The sequence below is a fragment of the Saccostrea echinata genome, unplaced genomic scaffold (genome assembly GCF_033153115.1).
Source record: "Saccostrea echinata isolate AGI-Se365-2 ecotype Australia unplaced genomic scaffold, CSIRO_AGI_Sech_v1 ptg000033l, whole genome shotgun sequence".
Taxonomy (NCBI): Eukaryota; Metazoa; Mollusca; class Bivalvia; order Ostreida; family Ostreidae; genus Saccostrea; species Saccostrea echinata.
Window position 1 is genome coordinate 36592669 of NW_026889782.1, and position 24761 is coordinate 36617429.

The 24761-nt window shown below is 33.0% G+C and overlaps 1 long non-coding RNA gene across 1 annotated transcript; it reads left to right on the forward strand.

Annotated features, from left to right (window-relative positions):
• The first annotated feature begins 21880 nt into the window (after positions 1-21880).
• LOC133198894 (uncharacterized) lies at positions 21881-24545 on the forward strand. Its single transcript, XR_009722651.1, has 3 exons — positions 21881-21953; positions 22976-23064; positions 24166-24545. It is a non-coding gene; the product is annotated as an uncharacterized LOC133198894 (long non-coding RNA).
• The last annotated feature ends 216 nt before the right edge of the window (positions 24546-24761 follow it).

Here is a 24761-nt window from a genome sequence, read left to right on the forward strand (position 1 = left end):
TGAGGTTAGAGTCAAGACGTCACATTTTCTGAAGATAAATATCTTTTATTGCTACAGACAATCATTTAAAAAAGATAAAAATTAGAGTTTTCCGCTCTTGAATGTACAAGATCCGTCATCGAAGACTAATATCGTCACTGTAATTTTTGTTCAGGTTGAAACACAGATAGATATATTTACATTTTACAAGTATTTTGTTTACAAAATGTGTTGATAGCTACGCATTCAAAACACAATAACAAAGACGGGGGGGGGGGAAAGGTTATAGTATGCATTTTAATTTTGACGTCACAAAAGTTCAACGCCGTGTCAGTGCAATGTCATAAGCGGAAATCAAAATTCACGTTTACTTCTATTAATTGTAATATACCCAAGGGATAATACAAATTTAAAAAAAAAAAAAAAAAAAAAGCAAGGCGAGGAGTAAAAAAAGAGTATATATAAGCATTGATTCATTATTGATTCATTATTTTTTGAAAGATGCCGTCTCGAATCAGCAATGGTGTGTACAAACAAATTTTCATAAAGCGCTAGCTCGCGTTTCTCAATTTGTTTGCACTCACCGTTAATATTATGAGACAACATTTAAAAAAAAAATGATTCAATGCTTAAGTCTGTGTTAGGACAATTCATTCTCTATTATGCGGTGTATGGACTATGACATATTTCCAATATATATATATATAGAGAGAGAGAGAGACTGCATTTTGGTACATGTAGTCCAATAAAGAGAAAAGTTTTTTTTAAGGAGCTGATGTAAATACAACAAGATGTTTTGGGAAACAATGATGCCCTCGTATGGTCGCTTATCGCGGAGGTTGTCATTTGCAAGTTAAACTCTAAGGCCAGGGTCAAGAGATCATCATTGTTGGTACTCCAAAAAAATGGTCTTGTCAAAATGAGTTCATCTTTGAAATCTAAAAGCTATAAAAGCACCAACAGTTCAATAATTATGGCCAAAATTAAAGATTTTCAAAAGTTATCAAAAATTGTCAGGCCAAAAGGCCAAAATTAATAGTACACAAATGAATTTCAGAAGAAATACACAGGTGAATTACGAAAGTTTTAGAATCAGCCATTAAAAAATTATGACCGAAGATTTTAAAAAGAGGTCAAAGTCTGAGGTCAACATCAAAGGGTAAAAAATGTCGGTATTCAAGAAAAGCTCTTGCCACAAGAAATAAAGCGGTGAAATATTAAAGCCCTAGCACTAACCATTCAAAAATTACGGTCAAGTTTAAAGTTTTTCAAATATAGGTCAAACTCATCAGGTCAAGGTCAAATGGTCAATATTGTTGGTACCTAGGAGGATGTCTTGTCAAAAGAAATGAACACGTGGTGCATGCAATTACCTGATTTAACTGTTCAATAGATTTGGCCAAGGTTAAAATGTGGTATTTTTTTAAAGTGTGTCAAACTCCAAGATCAAGTTCAAAAGGTCAAAAATATTTACACCCTGGGAAAGGTCTTTTCGCATGAAATACGCCTGAGAGGAAAGAAAGCCATTCTTTAACCAATCCAAAATTATGGGTAAGGTTAAAGTTCTTTTTTTACAGACTAACAGACAAACAGATAAACTGACAGACAGACAGACAGAAAAACAGACGGACAGTCAGAGTAAAATATATATGGCTCCGAATCTTCCATTACGGGTGCATAAAACTTTATAATGACACTTGGTGTTAGGTATTATTTTCTACGTTTGGAAAGAAGAGATCTGAATGTAAGTTTCCCTGACGAAGTGCGAAGATAACGAGACGCCACAATATGCATTCTGTCTACATGCTATCCGAAGTTTATTTAAAAAATCTCTCCCGAGAAAACAAATGAACTACATAAAATTGAGAAGATTCCATTTAATTATTAACATTTTTTACTGCATTTTTTCAATGATAAAAATATAATGGTGGCAAAAGTTTATTTTCATTTTAAAACAATGAAACATTACGTAATAGAACACTCTTCTGGCTCCAAATAAAACGGAGAATCCTCACAAATAAAGAGAAGTTTTAATCCGTCTTCTCCTGTATAGTACGTGTAATTCCTTTCAGTAACCCAGCGCCACCTACCGCCGTTATGATAAATCAAAAGGAGGCCAAAGATAGGGTCAACTGTCGTCTCACCATCGTCATTCGGATTCCAGTTCTGATGCGTCACAGGTGTCCAATTATCAAAAAATTAGTCTTTCATTGTCGTCAAATGTCATATAATTGGCACAGAATGCAAAAGAGCCATTGGGATCAACTTCTGCAGAAAAAGAAAAGAAATTATATCATTACTGAAATCGTTGTTCTACACCGCGTATCCTTTAAAAACTTACAAATCGATAAAATTGAACTAGTATCCCATTTTGATACGCATTAGCAAGCCAAGGCGAAATTAAAATTCAATTTGAAGAACAAAGGAAAAGTATCATAGGGTTGTGTTCAAAACCAAAATGATGGTCTTTTGGATAATCTTCCAGATTAGAGATGAAGTTTTTAACCTAAAAGGTTAAAATTAATCTTGTAGAACAAAAAAGATACCGAAAAACAAAAACAGGTAAATATATATATATATTTATATATATATATATATATATATATATATATATATATATATATATATATATATATATATATATATATATATATATACCTTACTATCTGTCTAAGGTGTTTATACATGAATCTACATAAACATTGAGTCTATTTTTTAAATCAATTGCTTATTATAGAAAATTGGCAGAGAATCATTATTGAATATATATATTTTTTTGTCAAGGAAATATACTTATGGGATAAGAAAACTGTTATTCACCCGAATGTATGCGGTTTACCCCTAAAAATCTCCCATATCCGTCCCCAAACCAGACCGGAAGCTCTGTCCCCAGTTCTATACGTCACGTGACGTCATATAGAAGATGATTCCCTGGCATGTTATAGGGATGACATTTTCTTCTTTGTGTTTGGCGGGAGAGTTGACGAATCGCAACCACTTACTGCAAGATGGATCTTCTGCATCTATGGTGTAAGTAACATTGGTACCCTGTTTATCTACCTTTCAAAAAAATAAGGTCACATTTATTCAAAAATAATTCAAGGTACTGAATATCTAAAGTTTAAATTTAATTGAACATTTTGAACATTTTCTAATCATAATAGGTATCCCTAGCATGAAATAAAGAATATTATCAAAATGTCGGCTCTTTCCATGTCTGCTTAGATCACCCTCACATTATACTTTTATTTTTTTCAGAACGTTAAACACCCAATTTTACGTTTACGCCCCAAAATCTAACTTATTCAAGATCAATAATATACCGCCTGTCAATCATAGAAAAAAAACAATAGCTTCAGATTTGATTTACAGGCCAGCTACCCGTGCAACCTGATAACCTGTATTTGCAGGTTTTGAAAATGATCGCCTGGTCACGCGTCAAACACTTTCATGTATCGCGTGAAAAGTCGCTTTGTATATACACTCGGGTTTAAAAAAAAAATCAAGTCGCTGTTATATTGGTTGGTCATTTTATTCATATAATTAAGAGTAGCTAATTAAACCTAGACTTTATGATATTTTTTTTCAATCTCCACTGCTGTTTGATACTAATTAAAAGCGATATGATGTCCATGTCCAAAATAGATGTAACTCTTTTCTTGAAGAAAAACTAGCGGCTCAATCTTTTTCAATTACTGCCTGGGACTTGTATCCGGAAAGGAACGAAGCTCTCGTAGCAGCTAAGACAGTTAATTCTTCCTCGGTTTATACGGTCTCATCCGAAGGATCGGTCTCCACGTCCCACAATGGGATTCGAACCAATTCGAATCAACTCCTTACTTCGCGACTCTAGAGCAGACGACCTAAGCACTGCGCCACACGGGCGACTATCTTGTTAATTCTGTATGAAATGATTTACTGTTTCATGTATATTTACAGAAACTAATATACTCGTACAATTTCCTAATGAAGGAAACGACGTTATTCACACTCTTACAAAGGGAGGCAACTCATCCCTCTACGTCTGTATTACATTACGAAATGGCACAATTTTATACGAACTTTATCATCAGTTTTCTGTGTCTGATAAATCAGACAACATCAAACTTTTCCTTGGAGGGCCAGCTTTCGGAACCTTGGGTAAGTAATAGGGAAAGTGTGTGACTACCAATACAAAGAAAGTGAGAGCTCAAGTGTGATAGAAGGAGAGAAAAGAGGAAAGATGAGAAGAGGGAGAAAATTAGAAAAAAAAAATGAGACATGCTTAATGTATAAAAAGGACTATGGAAATTTTAATCTATAATGTCTTCTACCAGCAAAATGCATGTGTCCTGTTTCTTATTCTTGAATACAACCCCCACCCCCCCCACCCCGCCCCCCCCCACCCCCCGCCCCGTTTATATCAATGATTCTTTAAGAAATGTTTTTAAGCTTTGTGTGAGTTATTGGTGTGTAAATCACACAGACTTGTCACATAGGCATATTTCAGGAAGTTTCGGAGTTTCTTTGTGCATATTTCTACGCGTGAGTATACACGAAAATGGTATTAAAATCAATTTCACAGCTGGCTTAGTAGAAAACACAGCAAATGTAAATATTTTTAAATAAGGTTAAAATATTTTCAGGGTACGTTATTGATAAATAATGCCCACGCCTTTCACATTTCCCGTGAAGCTACAAAAATTCGTATAAATGGAAATATGCTCTAAGAAAACGATTTATTACTTTGAAAAAAAAAATGTTACCAATCTTTTTTTAAAAGATTTTCATCAGCCAATATATTTTGTATATGTCACATTCTTCACCATAAAAGGATTGCTTTTACATGATTTAATCGCTATTTGGTGTCACTAGTCTCAATAAGCTAATGTCAGAGAATGGGATATGATTATGTGGATATGTTATAGAGATAAGTAATAGATCTAGCAAATGATAAAAAAACAATAGAAAGGATGAAATGTTATTGTGTACGTCATTTTGAAGTATTTCTATTTGTTCGCTATTTGACTTAAACAGGGGAATATTGTTTTAAGTGGAAGTAAAAGTCGTTAAAGAACAAGTCTCGATAAGGCTTATCTGTGGTCCCCGGTTACTCGTAAAATTTCGAACATTTACTAAAATTTTTAAAAATTAAATTTTATTATTAACTAATGTCTTTATTATTTGAATCATCATCTAAAAATGTCAAATAATTGATAGAGGCAGCATACGAAACTGTGCGTTGATGGTAGGGTCCTTTGATTTTCATGAATATCATAAGAAATAATGACAGGTGCACACTTCAAAGCTTTCGTAAACACCGAGCACAGCTTTGTTCAGAGTCGAGTTTGAAATATAATGTCTATATTATTGTGTAAGGGTTGAGTGAAAATATCTTGGTTGAACAACCTTGTGCTCTATGTTTTCTAATTAAAAGTATTGTAATTTTGAATCTCTTCGCTGACTTCATTTACATGCGATTAACCTCTTTATGACCTGTTTAGAATCATAACAAGCGACGTGGATTCGTATAGTTTCGGATAAATGCCCCCAGTATAAACGTCCTAGTTCTCAGTTGAAACATACTCAGTTTTATATCGATCAGCATGGACTTGTTTGTTTCGTTTTGTTATGGCTTTTTATGCCAAAGTTTTGTTAATAGAAAATTGTATTTGTAGTTGATTGTGAATTTTGAACATATAATAATAATTATTTGAAAGAAAAATATCATACAAAGATCTTCTTTTTATAGTATCTAATCTAAATATTTCCGCCCATTTCCATGTAATAGAGAAACCGTAGTCTGATCGGGGGAAAATGATCCGGCATTTTTTAGTGCGATAGGTGTTAAAAATAGGCTTGTAATTTTTTTTATATGTTTAATTATTCATTATAAATACACAACGTTTTAATTAGACATATTTTGTTACACACAATGAAAACAAACAAAATACCGTATGCTAATATTTAACCGGTAAACCAAGGGTGTAAAAAGGGACCACACTACTATACTTAAGTAGAATACTCCTTAAAGAAATATCTTTAACAAAGAATGGGAATACATTTATTTATTATTTATTTGAATCCTGTGCTAGGTGTGCACAATTCATTTTAATCATTTCAGAGTCCTTGTAACTTGTTTGACATCCTTTGTTATGTATAAAAGTCCATTTAAATTATTTCAAAATTCATGTAACTTATTTGAAATCTTGTGTTGGGATTGTATAATTTATTTTAATCATTTAAGATATTGACAAGGAAATGCCTTGAACTGAATTAAGTTTTGAACATAATTTATTTTTTGTCTACAGGTGACAGTATGTTAAACACGGGAAATTCTTTGGACAATCTGTCTGGGATGTACTTCAGTACACCAGACAGGGATAACGACAGGAAAAGTGGAGGTAATTGTGCTGCTGACAGTAGACGTAGAGGAGGCTGGTGGTTTAACTACTAGTACTGTTACGATGCCTTCCTCAACGGTCCCTGGTACCCGGCAAACTGGTTCTTACCTTGGTATCCTACAGTAGTGAGTGGGGCAAATGTGAGGCAGACCATGATGTTAATAAGACCTCACTAGGTAAACAACACTCAATCTTAAAACCCTTTTTTAATATTTGGTATTTTCTTGAACATTTTCAACGGTTATTAGAAAATTTGTACGAGGTATAAAACATGCCCTTTTATTTGTCTTAAACATTATTTAAACATTTAAAACATTACTTAATTCTTTTATTTTTTTAATAAAACATACCCTTTTATTTTTCTTAAACCTTTTTAATACTTTTTTCTCAACAGATAACATTCAAAATTGAGAGACCAGGCCTCAAATTGACGAGAACAACCAATCAGTCAAATGAAACATTTCTGATGAAAGAGACAATTTTAAATTTATCATGGGGATTCTATTCATTCTTTTCTTAAATAATGTTCTCTTATAAAAGAGAAAACTTGTAAAGGATTGTGTTTTCAGGGGGATTTGTGGTTAAACTATTTGCAGAAGCAATAAAGATTTACTAACTTTCCTTACCGAATGTACCCAGTTAAAGCTGTACATAATATGTGTTGTAATAAATTGGAAATTAGAAATATTTCGTTTTTATTTAAGAACACTGCCACATGAAGATGCCTCGACGGATAAATGGGATAAAGATTGCTCTATTATTGAACGTTTTACATAGGAAACTGTTTTCTCCGACACCAGTACAATCTGTGAATTCCGACATTGAATTTCACTCTCATTTCTACTAATTTCTATTATCTTTACACTGTGTAATCTTACATCATGTTTATTTTCTCCAAGTGCATATCGGATAAAACAGGATTCATTGCATTCAAGATACTTTATAACCCAATCATAATTAGTTACATTTGATGTTCATGTACCTCAGTACAATATATCCAGGATTATACTTCTCTATAGATATATACCCCATCTTTTTTCCATGCATGCAGCATTTTCAATGAATGAGCAGACATAATCCTTTATATACTTAACATACCTTATATACATAACAATAATTCCTTAATTGGATGCTTATGTTCCATTTTTATTTTATGGGAAAAAAAATGAGCTAAATATTCAGACGTACAAGTACTTCATATTTCTTTCAACAAATTGAATTATACCATTAATAAATCTATTTGGCTCAAATTTTTCTGGCAACAAACGCAATGATGCCAGATTATTACACCCACAGGTCTAACTTTTTTAACAAGGGTATGTATGAGGTTAAAGTCAAAACATCACATTTTCTGAAGATAAATATCTTTTATTGTTGTAGATAATCATTTAAAAAGAATAAAATTTAGAGTTTTCCGCTTGTTGATAGCTACGCATTCAAAACACAAGAAAAAGACGGGGTTGCAAAAGATTATAGCACGCATTTCATTTTGACATCGAAAAATTTCAACGCAAGTATATGTGCAATGTCAATATTCATGTTTACTTCTATTAATTGTAATTTACCTGAAGGATAATAGAATTATTTAAAAAATAGTGAAGCAAGGCATTGTCGTCAAATGTAAAAACATTGGCACGGAATGCAAAAGAGCCATTGAAATCAACTTCTGCAGAAAAAGGAAAGAAAATAATATCATTATTGAAATATCCATATAAAACCTGTTTCATTCAATTTCCTACTAAACTGATTTTAATATTGTTGTCTGGTTCTCTTCCAAAGCAAAAAAAAAAAAAAAAAAAAAATAAAGAAAAAAAAATTGGGAAATACTGAATTTAATAGAAATTTCTGAAACTCTTATATCATCAATTTATTTGTCAAATAATCAGCAGTCTGCCTCGGCTTAGAATTTTTGGTATCGAATAAGTTGGAAGAAATTAACTCCGTATAAGGTTTGAATTTAGTAAAAAATAATTTCTGGAATACTGTCTTTAAAGGAAATTGTTAAAATTCCTGTAAAATTACCTTGTTTGCCAGTAGCCTGCTTCGATTTCAAATTGATGAACTCAAAGCATGCTATAAAGGATCGAGTAAGTTGGGAGACATAAACACACCTTAGGCAGGTAATAGCGGAATGTCACTACAAAAATAAAAAAAAAATTGACGATGGAAAAGCTTATGTCTTTTTCTTTTCACGCAATTTAGTTGTTAATTGATCTTTTTTGTTAATAGTCTATAAAGCATCCAAATAATGAAAGTATTGGACTTTTAACGTTGTCAGAAAATTGAAAAGAAAGATCAATATAACAAACAGTGACCGATCTTAAAAAAACTCTATATATAATACAAATCTGTGAACGGAGAATAAACACGGACCCCAGTAAATTCCAGAGGTGTTATCATTATATGAGAGATATCAAGTATTATCATTCCTCTATTGATTCAAACAATATGAGAAATTGGTTTTATATCTCAGGTATTATTATAAGAGAGATAAGCTTTATATCTTAAGTATAATTCTTTTGACTGTCAAACAGTATGAGAGAAAGACTTTATATCTTAAGTATCAATATTTACATTTGCAATTTTTTAACTTGTATAACACTATTTGAATAAAGGCGGTTTTACACCTGTGTAAAACAAGTTCGTCATGTGACAATGAATTGATTGTTTAGACATAAACGATCTACGCAATTTAATATTGACGTCATTGGTGATCGACTTGTTCATCACTTTCAATTTATACCGCTGAGTTTTGTGAGAGAAAAAAAAATGGGTTTAAAACTTCAGTACTTTACTTTTTGTAATAAATCGGTCATAGATGTAAATATAAGCAATAAGGTATCATGTTAAAAGTTTTATCAGGATGTAAATACGGGATGGCATGTGATCAAATCTACATTTTTATCACATGACCAACCTGTATTGAAACTTTTAAAATGATCAATTATTTCTTAATTATATGAGAGATAGGTTTTATATCTCAAGTTTCATTATCCCTCTATTGACTCTACTTTTTTATTATTTTCCGATAAAAATGTAATTTTTGATTAAAATGTGCCCACACTGACAAAAATAACCATTTTACTTGAATTTTTATACAAGCAAGATGTGTTTGTGAACCACTGATGCCCCCGTATGGCAGCATTTGGAGAAGATTAAAGATTGTCAATGTAAATCAAACTCCAAGGTCAAGAGTTATCAAAAAAGGACTGGAATATGAAATCCCACGCATTAACCATTCAAAAAATATGACCGAGGTTAAAGCTTTTTTTTTCAAAAGTAGGTTAAACTTCAAGGTCGAAGTCGAAAGGTCAAAATTATTGATATCAAAAGGAAGGCCTTATATCAAGGAATACACGCGTGAAATATGAACAGCAAACAATCAATCAATCAATCTTAAGAGTGGGTCAAACCCAAAGGTCAAGGTGAAAAGGTCAAAAATATTTATTTCTATGGAAAGGTTTTGTCAGAGGGAATATACATGTGAAATATGAAAGCCCTAGCAACAACAGTTTAAAAGTTATGGACATGGTTAAAGTTTGGTAAGTTCTTGTAATAAAGATAAGTTCAGAGGTTGTAAGCAATACCCTAATGAGACATTTAGGAAATTTTGTGGTCGTGCTATAAATTACTTTGACCTTTGCTGTCAGATGGAAAAGGTAAACAAAAACTACAATACTCTAGTTGATGTTCTTATGCTTGAACAACTAACTAATAGTTCTTCCAGAGATCTACAAATCTGGTTAAAAGAAAGACAAAGTCAATGGAAGAAATGGTAATATTAGCAGAGGCCTACCAAACTGCACATCAAAGTTCAGTAGTAATGAGCAAAGGAACATTTCCCCATAGACAGGTAAGAAACAAAATTATTATATACCCAACTGTTTGTCACTCAGTTTTACTGTTGAATTTATGCAATTTATGACGGTGTGATCCGACGTTCCGGATCACCACACTGTGGTTTTCTGAATCCATATCACCCCTCTCTGAAACTGATGACGTAGTACACAGATAAATGACGTTTTTATTCTCGCGCTTCAAAAAGTTCCTTGAAAAAATGGTTTGTTTAATGTATAAAAGTTATGTAATTTATCCAAAAAGTTACCTTTTATTACATTTTGCTAGTTGTAAAGGGGTATATAATAAATTTATCATTATAACAGTAACTTGATCCGAAGAGCCGTATCACGTCTCGTTGACAGTCGCGGATCATCAGATCAAACTCGACGCTTCGCGTCTCGTTTGATCTGATAATCCGCGCCTGTCAACTTGACGTGATACGGCTCTTCGGATCAAGTTACTGTTATAATAATATATATGTATCGGAGTCAGAGGCAATATTACTCCTATGGAAAGTCAGAACAAGGTAGAGAAAAGATGTTTCCAGTATCAAAGGGTAGGTCACTTGATAAGCAATTGTCCTTTACGAAAGCAAATGCCTAAGACTAGTACTACTGCCAGTATAAGACAACCATTTGTTGCGGAAAGGAGTAGTGCAACACTGGGACATTCAGGTAAAGATAAGGCAGGTTTGATTCATTCACCAACTATATCTAGGAAGGGAGTGGTAATGGAAATTCCAGTCATAGTCAAAGAAAACGAATTTATTGGTAAGTTTGATAGTCATAGAGGACTAAAGTACAGTGAATGGTAAGAGTGCATCTGTACTGAGAGATACTGGCTGTACTTCGATACTAGTATCAGAGAAACTTGTTACAGATGAAGACAAAACAGGAGTAATGAGTGAGGTTACATTGGCCAATGGATGTTTGCAGAATTGTCCAGAAAGTTGGATACAGATAAGTACACCTTATGTAAAAGGTAAGGTTGTAGCATTAGTGATGAACTCTCCATTCGCAGGGTTGACATTCGAGTGGAGAAGTCTAAGAGTATTCATAAGTCATGTGAAGAGAAGGAAACCAGAGTTTCAGCAAAACACAAGGAACAAAGGGACGAAAGTCTTGATGTAAAGTCTATGGTTTGTGATATAGTTTCCAGAGAGGAATGGATAGAGGAACAAGGTAGGGATGAAAGTTTACAAGTGTGTAGGAAACGGGTAGTCGATAGTGGTACAGAGGAGGCAGACAGTTATATCACAAAAGAGAAGGGAATGATATACAGAGTGTTCAGAACTGCTACGGAAGACATTCTGAAACAGGTTATGGTACCAAGAAAGTTTCGAAACCAGATTCTATCATTGGGTCACGATATTCCTCTAACGTGTCATATGGGAATCAAGAAGACGAGAGAAAATATTCTTAGGAATTTCTTTTGGCCAGGTATATTTGAAGATACAAAAAAAATATTGTCAGTCATGTCCCAGATGTCAGAAAGGAATGTCAAAGACAAAGGCAAGTAAAGTACCGTTAGTTAAGTCCCGTTTCAACGAGTGGCGATTGACATGGTTGGACCGTTGCCGAAAACAAAGCGAGGTAATCAGTATATTTTAGGGGTTGTGTGACTAGGCAACAAAATATCCAGAAGCGATTCCTCTCACAAACCAAGACGCTGAAGTGGTAGCTGAAGCAATGATGGAAGTTTTCACGAGAGTCGGTGTACCCAGAGAGATTATCTCAGACCAAGGTGCAAATTTCATGTCTTCCTTAATTTCAGAACTCTGCCGACTGTTGAGTGTACGCAAGTTAAACACTACACCATATCATCCACAAGCGAACGGACTTGTTGAGAGGTTCAATGGAACTTTGAAAAGAAAGCTTCAGATTTATGCGCAAGACGAACCAAGTAAGTGGGATAAAGTGTTACCTTACTTGCTGTTTGCTTATAGAGAAGTACCTCAAGAAACCACTGAATTCTTCCCATTTGAATTACTTTACGGGAGGTATGTAAGAGGTCCACTTGCTATTTTGCGAGAGAATTTGAAGGAAAGCGAAGAAGACAGTGATCGCTTGCAGCCATCAGTGCTGAGTTATATTATTGAGAGCAGAGAGAAGCTAGCCAAGATGGCGGACATTGTCACGGGAAATGAGGAAGTAAGTAAACGAGATCAAAAAAGGTACTATGATCGGAAATCAAGACAGCAGTCTTTGGATGTAGGTGAAAAGGTTTTAGTTTTACTCCCTACAAGTACTAAAAAGCTCTTGGCCCAGTGGAAGGGACCAGCAACGGTCACTGGAAAGGTAAGTCCTGTTGACTATAGATTTCAGTATGATGATGGGGTGAGTAAAGTCTACCATATTAACGTACTGAAACGATGGGTAGAGAGAGAAGAAGACAATGTGGTGATGACGGCCGTATGTAACGTAGAGTCTGCAGATGATGATGATTGGATTGATAATCCTTTAATGCACGCTCGAGATAAGTTAAACGACTAAAATTTCTCAAACGCTTACACCAGAACAAAGAGGTGAGTTACAAGTTTGTTTAGAGCAATTCAGTTCGGTTCTGTCCAATGTTCCAGGTCGGACTAATCTGTTGAGACATCATGTGGTAACTACAAATGAGATAACAGTTTGTCAGAAACCTTATCAGATGCCACATTCCTTGCGTGATGAAGTCAAAAAGGAGTTATCGGTCATGGTGGAGACAGGTATAGTAGAAAAGTCAGTTAGTCCATATGTGTCACCATTAGTGCTCATTCCAAAGAAAGACAAATCTATAAGGTTTTGTGTAGATTATAGAAAACTTTACCAAAGTACTCAGTTTCATCCAGAGCCTAATGCACAAATAGAAGACATTATAGATAGGTTGGGAGAGGCTACGTATCTTAGTAAAGTAGATCTAACTAAAGGATACTGGCAAATTTTGCTTGATGATGGCGCAAAAGAGAAGAGTGCATTCATCACACCATTTTGCCATTATCAGTTTACTGTATTGCCATTTGGCATGATGAATTCAGCAGCCACTTTCAACAGGTTAGTGAGAAAAATTCTAGTAGATCATCAAGAGTTTTCAGACGCATTCATTGATGAACTGGGATAGTCACATCAAACACATGAAGGCAGTACTTAAATCTATCCAAGACGCAGAGTTGACAGCAAATCCAAAGACATGTGAGTTTTGTGCCAGAGAAATGATATTTCTTGGTCATTTAGTTGGAAATGGTCGGGTTAAACCGACATCAGACAAGGTTCAAGCTATTTGTGACATACCTATCCCAACAAAGAAAAAGGAGGTAAGATCTTTCTTAGGCTCAATCAATTTCTACAGGAAGTTTATATCAAACTTTTTCTGAAAAATCAGCTATTTTGTCTGATCTTACGAGGAAGTCTAGTCCAAACAAAGTCATATTGACGGATGATCATGACAAGGCATTCAGTCAATTGAAGTCAGACTTAGTAACTGCTCCAGTTCTGTGGAATCCAGATTTTTCTCCAGTATTTTTCTTACAAACAGATGCCAGTGACAGAGGACTAGGGGCGATATTACCTCAAGAGAAGAACGGTGAGTATCATCCTGTGGTATATCTCAGTAAAAAGCTTATACCTAGAGAGCAAAACTTCGCTACGGTTGAGAAGGAATGCTACGCAATAGTATGGACTGTGCAGCGTTTACAGAAATATCTGTACGGTAAGGAATTTGCAATAGAGACAGACCACAGAGCTTAACAGTGGTTAAAAACCATGAGATCCAAGAATCCAAGGCTATTACGATGGAGCTTGATTCTACAGGAATACAAATTCACAGTGAAACATATCCCTGGAAAAGACAATAAGATGGCTGACCTATTGTCTCGGTTTACATAGAGGTTCTCATCAACTTCATTTGTGATTTATTTACAATGGACATTGGTAAAAAAAAAATGAGGGCGTATGTATTAAAGTTGATTCAATTGTTTAGTTTCATATAGTTTTGTTAATTTAATTTTGACTGTATTGGATGACCGTAGATGGGTGTAGAATGAGAGTTATTTTTAGAAGGACTATATAAGTGACCGGTTAGGCCAGAGTGGTCAGATTAGGGAGCGGTAACAACATCAGCCGGATGCCACGTTTCTGCTTGTCCTTTACGTTCTTACGTCCTAGCGAATATTGCAGTTAGAAGGACTGTCAAACGGGTAGCCATTAGAGCTACGCTTGTTTGGACTGGCAAATTTTTGTGTTTTCCCTATCTTATCAGCCGGTAAGCTTATCTGTTTTGTTTGTTCAGTTTGTCAATATTGTAAGTATGTTCGTGTATTTGGAGTTTTTCTAGGTGTAAATTTCGTTAAGGGTTAGTTAAAAGTATGATATTTTCAGTGCGTGAGGCGTGAGGGGTGTTTGGCACATTTTCTCGACGGATACCAATTAGAGTCATGTGTGATGTAAAGCGACATTATGGATGGTCATGCGGGCACTGAGGGGTGGATTGTTGTAAAGGACAAACGTGTTACGTTCGTTCCAAGTAGGAGGGTGAGACCAGAGAGTCCGGGCCTCTAGCTAGAGTTGTGAATCCTTCGAAGTCGATTATCCGCATGTTTGGTTATCAGGGGGCGGATCAGCACGTGGTAGCGGGAACCCTTCCTGTGTGACTAGTGTCGAGTAGTGAATTTAGTGAATAAATTTTACATGTGAATAAAATCTAAAAAAGGAATTTCCGAATACTATTATACAGATTATTCATTGATGTTGAACTTTTTCTAATTTCAAATTAAAAAAAGATAATTTTGAATCATTGTATCTGACCCGTTATTTGAGACAAGACTTGTGATTTAAAAGTAATTTGAGTATCAGATATTTGTAAAGTTAATAACTGTTTTCATATTATTTCTAGTTTGTGTGTGGTGTGAAAGGAGAGAGAGAGAGAGAACATATTATTATTAATTTTGTTTATTTTCATTAATAATTTTTTTTTTGTTAATTTTACAATTTGTTCTTTCATCTCAGCCATACAAAATCCTAAAGAACTCATTACACTTATAGAGTTTCTATTAATGTAATGGGAGGATGTACGTTATATCTGTCTCATAGAGTTTCTATTAATGTAATGGGAGGATGTACATTATATCTGTCCTGTAGAGTTTCTTTTAATGATATGGGAGGATTATATCTGAACTATCTTATAGAGTTCATGTTAATGTAATGGGAGGATGTACGTTATATCAGAGCTATCTTATAGAGTTCCTGTTATTGTAATGGTAGCAATCTTAAAGAGTTCCTGTGAATGTAATAGGAGGATGGCCTTTGAAATTTTAATTACATATTCATGACATCAGCATTTGGCCTAGATAACACAACAGGTTGTAGGTATACCGTATATGCTCGCGTATAAGTCGTTTTTTTTTTTTTTTTTTTTTTTGGGGAGGGGGGGGGGGGAGTTCAATTCTGGTCCAAAACTCTGTGTGCCACTTATAGGCGAGTCGAAGAAAGATTGGCAATTTTCTGGATGATGATTTTATAAACATCCCCGATTATTATCGGTGAAAAAAAGTCTTTATATATTATATCATTTTTGTATTCTAAGATTATGCATTAATTACAAGTATTATAAATTTCAATAATTTTATTTTTACCATACGTTTACATTACTTATTTTATTCAATGAATTAAAATTAAATTTCGACTTATTTATTGAAACCGAGTTAAAAGATCAAAGCATTAATTTGAAATTGTAAACCAAATCTGAAAAAAAAAAAAAAAAAAAAAAAAAAAAAATTCCTACTTAGTATAGGGTCAGAGGCAAATCCCTCCAAAATAACGGGAAAGATATAACCGCTTATAGGCGGAGCAACTTATATGCGAGTATTTACGGCACATTGAATATGAAATGACAGAACTTGTTTGATAACATGCACTAAATCAAAAATTAAACATGCTATTTCATCCGTAATTCGTTATATCCATGTAACGAATTAGCTAAAATATACGGTGCAAATTCACAATATTGATTTTTTTTTTCTTCAAGTAAGACTATCAATTTTATTTAGGGAAGTATAAAATACAAAATTTACCCAATGCTTCAATTTTTTCGGATTTATTGAGTTTCAAATATAAATATTTAAACAATTAATGTTAGTTAAATATTTTAGAAATTGAGATCTTTGGAAATTCATTATAAATGATGTAAATTTTGTTATATTTAAGTAGTGCTCCGCGTAAAAATCATGCAGGTAGCACAGAAAAGGTGCTTCATCTATAATCTGCAAATTCATTAAAACTGATATATTCATTTGCGTCTAAAATGAATGATAACGAATTGTTTTGTAATAATTCTTGTAATGTTTCCAGTTTGAGTTTATTGGAAGCGACATTCCACCTCGTGAAGAGGGTAAAAAACTAGATACAACTCAAAAAAAAAAAAAAAAAAAAAAACAAAAAAAAAACAAAAAAACAAAAAAAAAAAAAACAAATGACATATATATCATCTAGATTTACCCAAAAAACATAATAATTGACATTAACAATAGTTTCTTATACATGACTTCACTGAACTGACTGACATTTTACTAAAAGATTATTTAAACATTTAAATTTAGCAGCATCATTGGTATAATTCAAATATGTTCTTAACATTATTTTTCTTGAAATTTCATGAATTTAGATAATTACTTACTCCTGTGAGGCTTTCCCAAGTACAAGCACATGTTAATTGAAACATTTCTGCTTGGACGGAAACACAAAGAATTACATAATACTCAAACCTGTAACGGAAAAATTTCCGGATCGGGGACTTTACAATTCTTCTATTTTCATATAGCTAGGGATAGGGTACTCCAGGGGTAATTTTGTATGGATAATGTGTAAATAGTGCATATTTCAGAAAACAATTTCTTTAAAACCCAAGAAGATGTATAAAATCTAAACACATAATTACAGTGAAAATGGAAAGTGTCAATTAGATTTACTCTAATATTTTTGTGCAAACGAAGGATTGAAAAGACACAGGGTGTTAAAAATCTGGATATTTGTTATGATTCTTCGTATGAGTTATCTCCCTTAGGAAATTTATATAGGTGGCGGTAGTAAAAAAAAAAAAGGGGGCGGCCTCCATGGAAAGCTGTACTCTGTAAAGTTATTTTGATGCATTATGCGGTATTCAATGCAAATATCCGTGTGAATTGAGAAAACGTTCACTGCATGAAAAGTTGCGTTTAATATAATTTAATAAATTTGTTTACTTAATTAAATTTCTTGTTTTGCATTTAATTTATGTATAACGTTACATTATGTATAAAATATATTGTGATATAATTTACTACATTTTTCAAATAAGTATAACCAGATTTAATGCAAAAAACATCGAGAATAATATAGTTTAATAAAAGAAATTATACGTTTCGTTTAAGAAAATCGACATGTAAAAGTAAATCCGCTTATACTTTAAGTTTAAGTATGTTTTTGGTATTTTATATATGTGATAAATAATGTGTCAATAATTTTTTTTTATTTTATACAGAATAAATATTGTTTACATATTTATTATCGCAAAAAGACAAAAACATTTACATTAAATCATCCTATATATATCGCTTTTGTTTGGCTTTTTATTAACTCTGAAATAATTTAATATTGACAATGTATATTATTAGTACGGTAGTACTAGACCTAGATTTGTCGAAAAAAAATGTATTATGAAACTGGATCAAATTGTTCTGTTTACTTTGATGCTGTTTATTCTAAAACCTACTCGATCCCGTTTGGTAGCCAGAATTGTCCAGTTTCAAAGGATCATCTCTCTCTCTTTCTCTCTCAGCCTTTACTTTTAAACGCATTGCATAAAATATTAATTCAATCAGTTCTTTGAACGTACAAAAATTAATTTGAAATATATGGAGATAACGAACAGTATTCAAGCTCAAAAGTCCATTATACAATACAAAATAGGAGCAGAGCAAACACGGACCTCCAAGAATGACGCAAGACTTACTACTTATTCAAGTATTCTGGCGATAGACCACTGTCATCAAAAATATTGGTAGAACATATTTTAAAAACAGGTGCCCCACCCTGAAATTTTAACAATTTTTTTATGAACCAAATGAATAAAGATATTTGAATTTTTTATATAAAGTTTGATTCAGGAGAATATCATGGAGAGAGAGAGAGAGAGAGAGAGAGAGAGAGAGAGCTCAGAGAGAGAGAGATTTAATTCGAAAGAGATTTTACTTTATACTGAGATCGCTGCTGTATTTGCAAATATCGAATTTTGTAAAAATTGGACTGTGCTACACTCTTAATAATCATAGATTGTTATTTACTATTGTATTTATCTATAAATGCTCATATATTTAAAATTCTTAAAGACGACTTAAATCTGATTTACTTAACATATCTAATTAAATATTAGGAAAAAAATCATCAATATGTCATGATCATTTACACCTCAGGCTCAGTTTTTTTTTTTAATAATAGAGTTATCTGTCCTTCCAAAAAATTTAAATCAAAATCTTTTTTTTAATTTTCTTTCCTTTTAAAGTTTGAGAAATAATAATAAAAAAAATCAAATAGGCCTATCTAATATAAAATGATTTTTCCCTCTACGCGCACGCTATACATAATTATAAATTAGCCAATCAAAATCAGGCAGCAGCATCGCGAATATTCCGAGCCCGCCAAACAGCACCAAACATGTCGGACAGGCCAAGTATCGGAAATTAGTGAGGAGGATGGATCCTTATCATGCTCATGGAATAGTTTCGAATTACCAGTACCATCGGATTCATACATCGATGAAATTATTGGGGAAAATGCAAGACATTTGAGAAAGGGAAGAAAAGGGCACCTCAACATGCTCAAGGTCAAGCAGGTAAACATACTGTTTAAGAAATAAAAGATGGCGAAAAAGTCATTATTTACATGTACATCAACACTAGCTGCAAAATCTAGCTCGCTGGTCTGAAACAATTGGGATGGACGACCAGTCTCCGGTCTGTCAATATATATATTTTTTCGGAGAGCTACAGTTCTGCAGCTACATCAACACTAAAAAACGTGCAACATGACCATGATGACCTTCAATATCTATAGATGACTCGTATATGTATGAACGTCACACTATGTTATATCCAACGTAGCATATTTGGGCAATTTGAGACGAAAAATAAAATATTTTTAGCCGTATAACTATTCAATATGGTATGTCATAATAATCCTTTGGCTAAAACCTTCATAAAAATGACTGACATGTAAAAATTAGCATAATATGTCCGACGGTGAAACCGTTAGGGCGAGCGCAGTTCATTTTCTAAAACTCAAAACATCTCAAATGTCGTTTTACATTGCTTATTACACTGTTATCGCGTGTTTACCGAGTATCGTACATATTTTTTTTTTTTTTGTAAACCATTATTGACGTATATATTCTCTAACGTTGCAGACTCCCAATGCATTGGGATCGAAATTCCTAACTTCTCGGATATTTCCGACAAAATTGGAAATATCCGAGTCGTTGAAGTGACAAAAATATGACGTCACATACAAAGTCGTGTTTACCAGGGATGCAAGCGATAGTTTTGTGGGTAATTACGGCACATGGAAATTGAATTAATTCGTTATTTATTAATTTTATCAAGTAAGTTGTTGCTATTATGCTTATGCCACCATGTTGCTATGCACCGCAAAGGATTATTGGGAGTATGGAATATTTTCACATGGGACGATAAAAATTTCTTTGAACAATGTGCATATTTCAACCCGAATTTCCTCCATTCGTACACGTTGTCTATGGAGCTCGCTACGTGAGCGGCGCTTTGCGCCGCCTCGCTGCGCTCGCTATTAACGCACATGTCGGAGGAATAGCGCATGGAATAGTGCATAAACACTCACTGATAAAGGAAAAAGTATTCGCTGAACTCACATAAAATATGATAGATACAATAGATCAAGTGTAATTGTTATTTAATATTTTTTTATCGCATTCTTGAACTTGACTGTACTAATTTCTCGGCATTTGATTTTTTGTAGTTTTTCTGCATGTAGAAAATGACATCACAATCGCATTTGTTTACTAACAGCTCACAGTTTCCTGAAAGTGAAGGAGTAAGGGGGTTTTATAGAGATACACAAATGTACTGTATTACTCAAATAGAATTAATGTGCAAAAGTTTTATTTCATTATTTCTATAGCTGAAATTAAAAGAATGCTAGAATTCATTACCAAACAAAACATTTTTTATAGGCCGAATAATTATACCCCGGCTAGGTCCCTTCAGAATGAGAGGGCAGTATAATACCGTTTTTGTCTGTCTGTCTGTGCATGCATGTTTTTGTCCATAACGAATTTCCGTCACAGTTCTCAGCAACTGCTAATTGCAAATGCTTGAAATTCTAATTCCTATATACAGCAAAACTCAAATTTAACAAACATAGATACAGATGGCGAACTTTTATTCATGTCCAGCAAAGTCCTTATATAAACCTACAGAAAATCGCTGTATGTAACGAACATGGCTATATATAACAAATTTATGGTTATAACGAAGTAATTTTAAGATATTTTAATGCTTTTTTTTTCATTTAAGTATAACAAATATTTTTCATTACAAATTTCATTAAACATACATAAGATTTTAAGATCATGATGAGGAGTTCGATGAAGATGCAGATGACACTACATTAGCATTGTTAACTCAGAAATTCAATTGATCCTTTAATGATATTGTTCATGTTGACAATAAATTTGAGTTGTGGACACCCGAGTCATCAATAAATACTCCTATGTTTGTGAGTCACCACGTATACATGTAAATCATATATATTTGCCACAATTAAAAAAATTGTTCTGGAAATAAAATCTTTATTTCATCGGTTCTATTTTTAATTTGTTACAGATGTATCCGGTAGCATGGATATGATTATGAAGCTAAAGGATGAATATATATGGCAGGTTTCATTATTTTCTGACATTTCAAATGCATTGGTTAGATAATATTTAAATGTTCAAATCTAAATATTATACACTAAATTCTTTAATTGTGCATCTAAGGAAGTGAAAAGGTTGTATTGACAATTTTTGTAACTGAGGGTGATATCGATTATATAACATACAATAGTTTGAAGTACTGTTAGCTGACTGTTTTATAACAAATTCGGTATAGGATTTCTTATGAATTCACTATATTAAACATATAATGAATTAAGACTATAGCGAAGATCTTTCTTTGGTCCCTTGAAATTTGCTATGAAGGAGTTTTGCAGAATTGCTGTAATTGCAATATATGTATATATGTTATTCCCATATACATGTACATTGTAATAATGTATACTGTATACAAGTATCGTAACTAACTCTGGAATACATTACTGGCCAGGATTCATTTTTGTTTAAATGTTATGTCAACTTCTTGTCAAATGATCATGATGATAGCACAGTTATTTTTAACTGACTTGTGTATTCACATCAAAAAGGGGGGTTGGGGGGGTTGGTTGGTTATATCACTATTGAGCATTCATGATTGGCTCACAGATTTCTTGTTTTGTTAAAGCTACAATTATAATAAAGCAGCATGTATTATGATAAAGCTAAATGATGTACTATCATTGTGTCTAGCTTCAAATGATTTCATTTAAATGCATAATCAGGATGTTTTATTTGTAATTTGATATGTTAATCTGTGAATGTATACTTTCAGACTGCTGCGCATTATGGATATCCCCATGACAATTCACAAAAGCTTGAATGGAAACTGAAATCTGATGGTGGAAACCAAACGTTGAAGTAAGAAAAAAAATAATAACGTACTTTTAAGCTCACAAGAGCTGAAAGCTTAAGCGAGTTTTCCTGATCACATTTTGTCGTCTTCCATCTGTCTTTCTATCTAACCATAAAAAAATCTAGTAACATTTTCAAGGGGAGATGATTTAAATTTAATGAAAATGTCTTTCTATCTAACCATAAAAAAACTAGTAACATTTTCAAGGGGAGATGATTCAAATTTAATGAAAATGTATTGGCAATTTAAAAGAAAATCTTGAACCATTTATCCAGAAAAATTGATACTTATGTTGAAGCATCCTCAATTAAAGTAGCTTTTAGTTTGTTCAAATCATCGTACCTTATTGTTTTCCATGATATGTGATTAAATATCTGTACATGTGTGTCAGACATAGTTGAACAGGATATCAGATGACCAAACTCTACTTGGCACCTTAAATATTGTGTATTGATATGAATACGTATCATATGAAAATTGTACTATGACATGCTGATCACCCGAAAGTAGGGTGGGGCTACACTAAATCATATATTCTTGTTCCTTGCAATTGTCAGATCTTAAAAACACTTGATACACCACACAACTTGTGTGGCATTTCAAGTGTTATAAAGATCTAGACATGTGACCCCATGAGGTGCTCCTGACCCCCCCCCCCCTTTTTTTTGATCAAAGTTATGGCCATGGTTGCTCAGGTGAGTGATGTGGCCTTTGGATCCTTTGTTGGTTTGAAGTATTTATTAAATTTTTACTGAAAGACAAGAGAAAATAAACAATCTACCAACAATTAAGCTATGATAGAGGTAGCCATCTAGTGGATAAGAAATGTTGATATAGAACATGCATATACCATTACTTGGTAATTTATTTTTGGATCACATTCAATTTCAAATGCTGGAATGATTATGTTAAAGGTAAAAGTATTAGTTTATGGATTATGTAGAATATTTTCTGTGGAATAAAATTTATAGTACTGTTCTTTAAATGGAATTCAGGTAATTTGATATGATGAGATCATGTGTTGCAGACCTTCATCAGATGGAAACAAAGAAATGACTGAACATATATGCCAGTACGTCGTAGGCATCTATCTAGCTTGCTGAGCATTTGTTAGAGGTCAGTATAAAGCATATCTTTAATCTAGAATAAAAAATGTAAAGTTTATGTAATAATGTTTAAATGTATGTTAAACATACTTTATTATTATATAGTCTATTTAAAGTCCTTACACAATCTATACAAGCGCAAACAGTTTATAACACTACATAATCACCGGATTTGAGCCTTATTTACCGGAGGGTCAGTGCGCATGCAGCGGCATTGTGACATCACAACACCTCAAACAACATTGTAAACAATGGTTGCAACGACCGCAGCCAGCTGAGTATCTGAGCAGGAAAAATGTTATACATTAAACCTATCACAGGATTATATGGACATATTCCACATAGCATAACTTGGAAAAGAAAACACGGAAGTTACAAATTGTAATCTGAACATTTTTTTTTCTATTTTCAATGACGGAAGTTCTTAAATGAAAATGGTGTCGTCATGCAGCCTTCAATATCTTATTTATTCAAATCTGGACTATATAACAAAACAATAATTATGGACTTTTATGGTGTTGAATATACATGTAGTTTTTTAATCACCAGAAAATATCAATATTGACCTCGGCTTCGTCTCGGTCAATACTGATATTTCTGGTGAGTGGTGAATAACAAACCACATTCAACACCAAAAGAGTCCATAATTGTATAATATTTAATACATCTGGTGAATGATGGTATCATTTATATAAAAATACTTTAATTTAATCATGAAATTTTTTATTTGATTTGCAAGTCAAAAATTCAAACATTGCTCATATGATGATAGTGGAAGAAAAGAATTGTTAACTTCTGAAAGAGATCAACCAAGTGCAAAATTCAAAAAGACTTGGACACAGAGCTCAAAATTTTTTTATAATTATATCTTTACATTGTTAATGTCTAGAATTAAATGAATGCAAATGTTAATTTGCTCACAGTCAATAAAGGGTATATGTTACTCTATAGCTGTGGGTTTACTTTACAACCTTGGATATTTGATATATGTGTGATTGTAATCTCAAGTTTTGAAAAAGAATCTTAATAATCAAATATAAATAATGTATCTTACTAAAGATTTCAGACATTCTTAACTTTTGCTAATTTTTGCTGCAATGTCATATTTTAGGTGCAATACACATATACTTTCAATCCATACAAGACGAAGAAACGCCGATTGGAAAAGCTGATTCCATTAAAGCAAAGAATGGTGATGTACCAAAGAAAGTGGCGTTCTGATGAATGTTAAAAAGTATTCGAAGAACTAGACACCAAAAGTGCCACTCACAAATCAAAGCTGTCTAAAAGGCAGAACATCAGAAGAATTAGGATAAATAAGGAATCCAAAAGAGACAAACCTGATGATGTAGCGATTGAACAGAAATGGGCTATTAGAGATCAAATATCTGAGTTGCTACTGTTTTGCATAATTGTGTTGCTTTTTTTACTTAACTTGAATTGACACATTCAAATGTTATATAAGAAAAATATACCTAGTGTTGTATTTTTGACAGTTAAAGAGTTTTCTGATGCTTGATTACAGATTAAAACTCAGTCATATTTTTTATTGTTTGAAGATCGATTCGCTTATTTTGTATAGTACACATGCACATACATTTTTAATCTTGATTTATAAATTACATTTATGTACAAGTTTGACTTAAATAATTAGTGTATGGACAATTATTGTGAAAAGAAGTAGGAGACAATGCAAGGGTAGTCTGA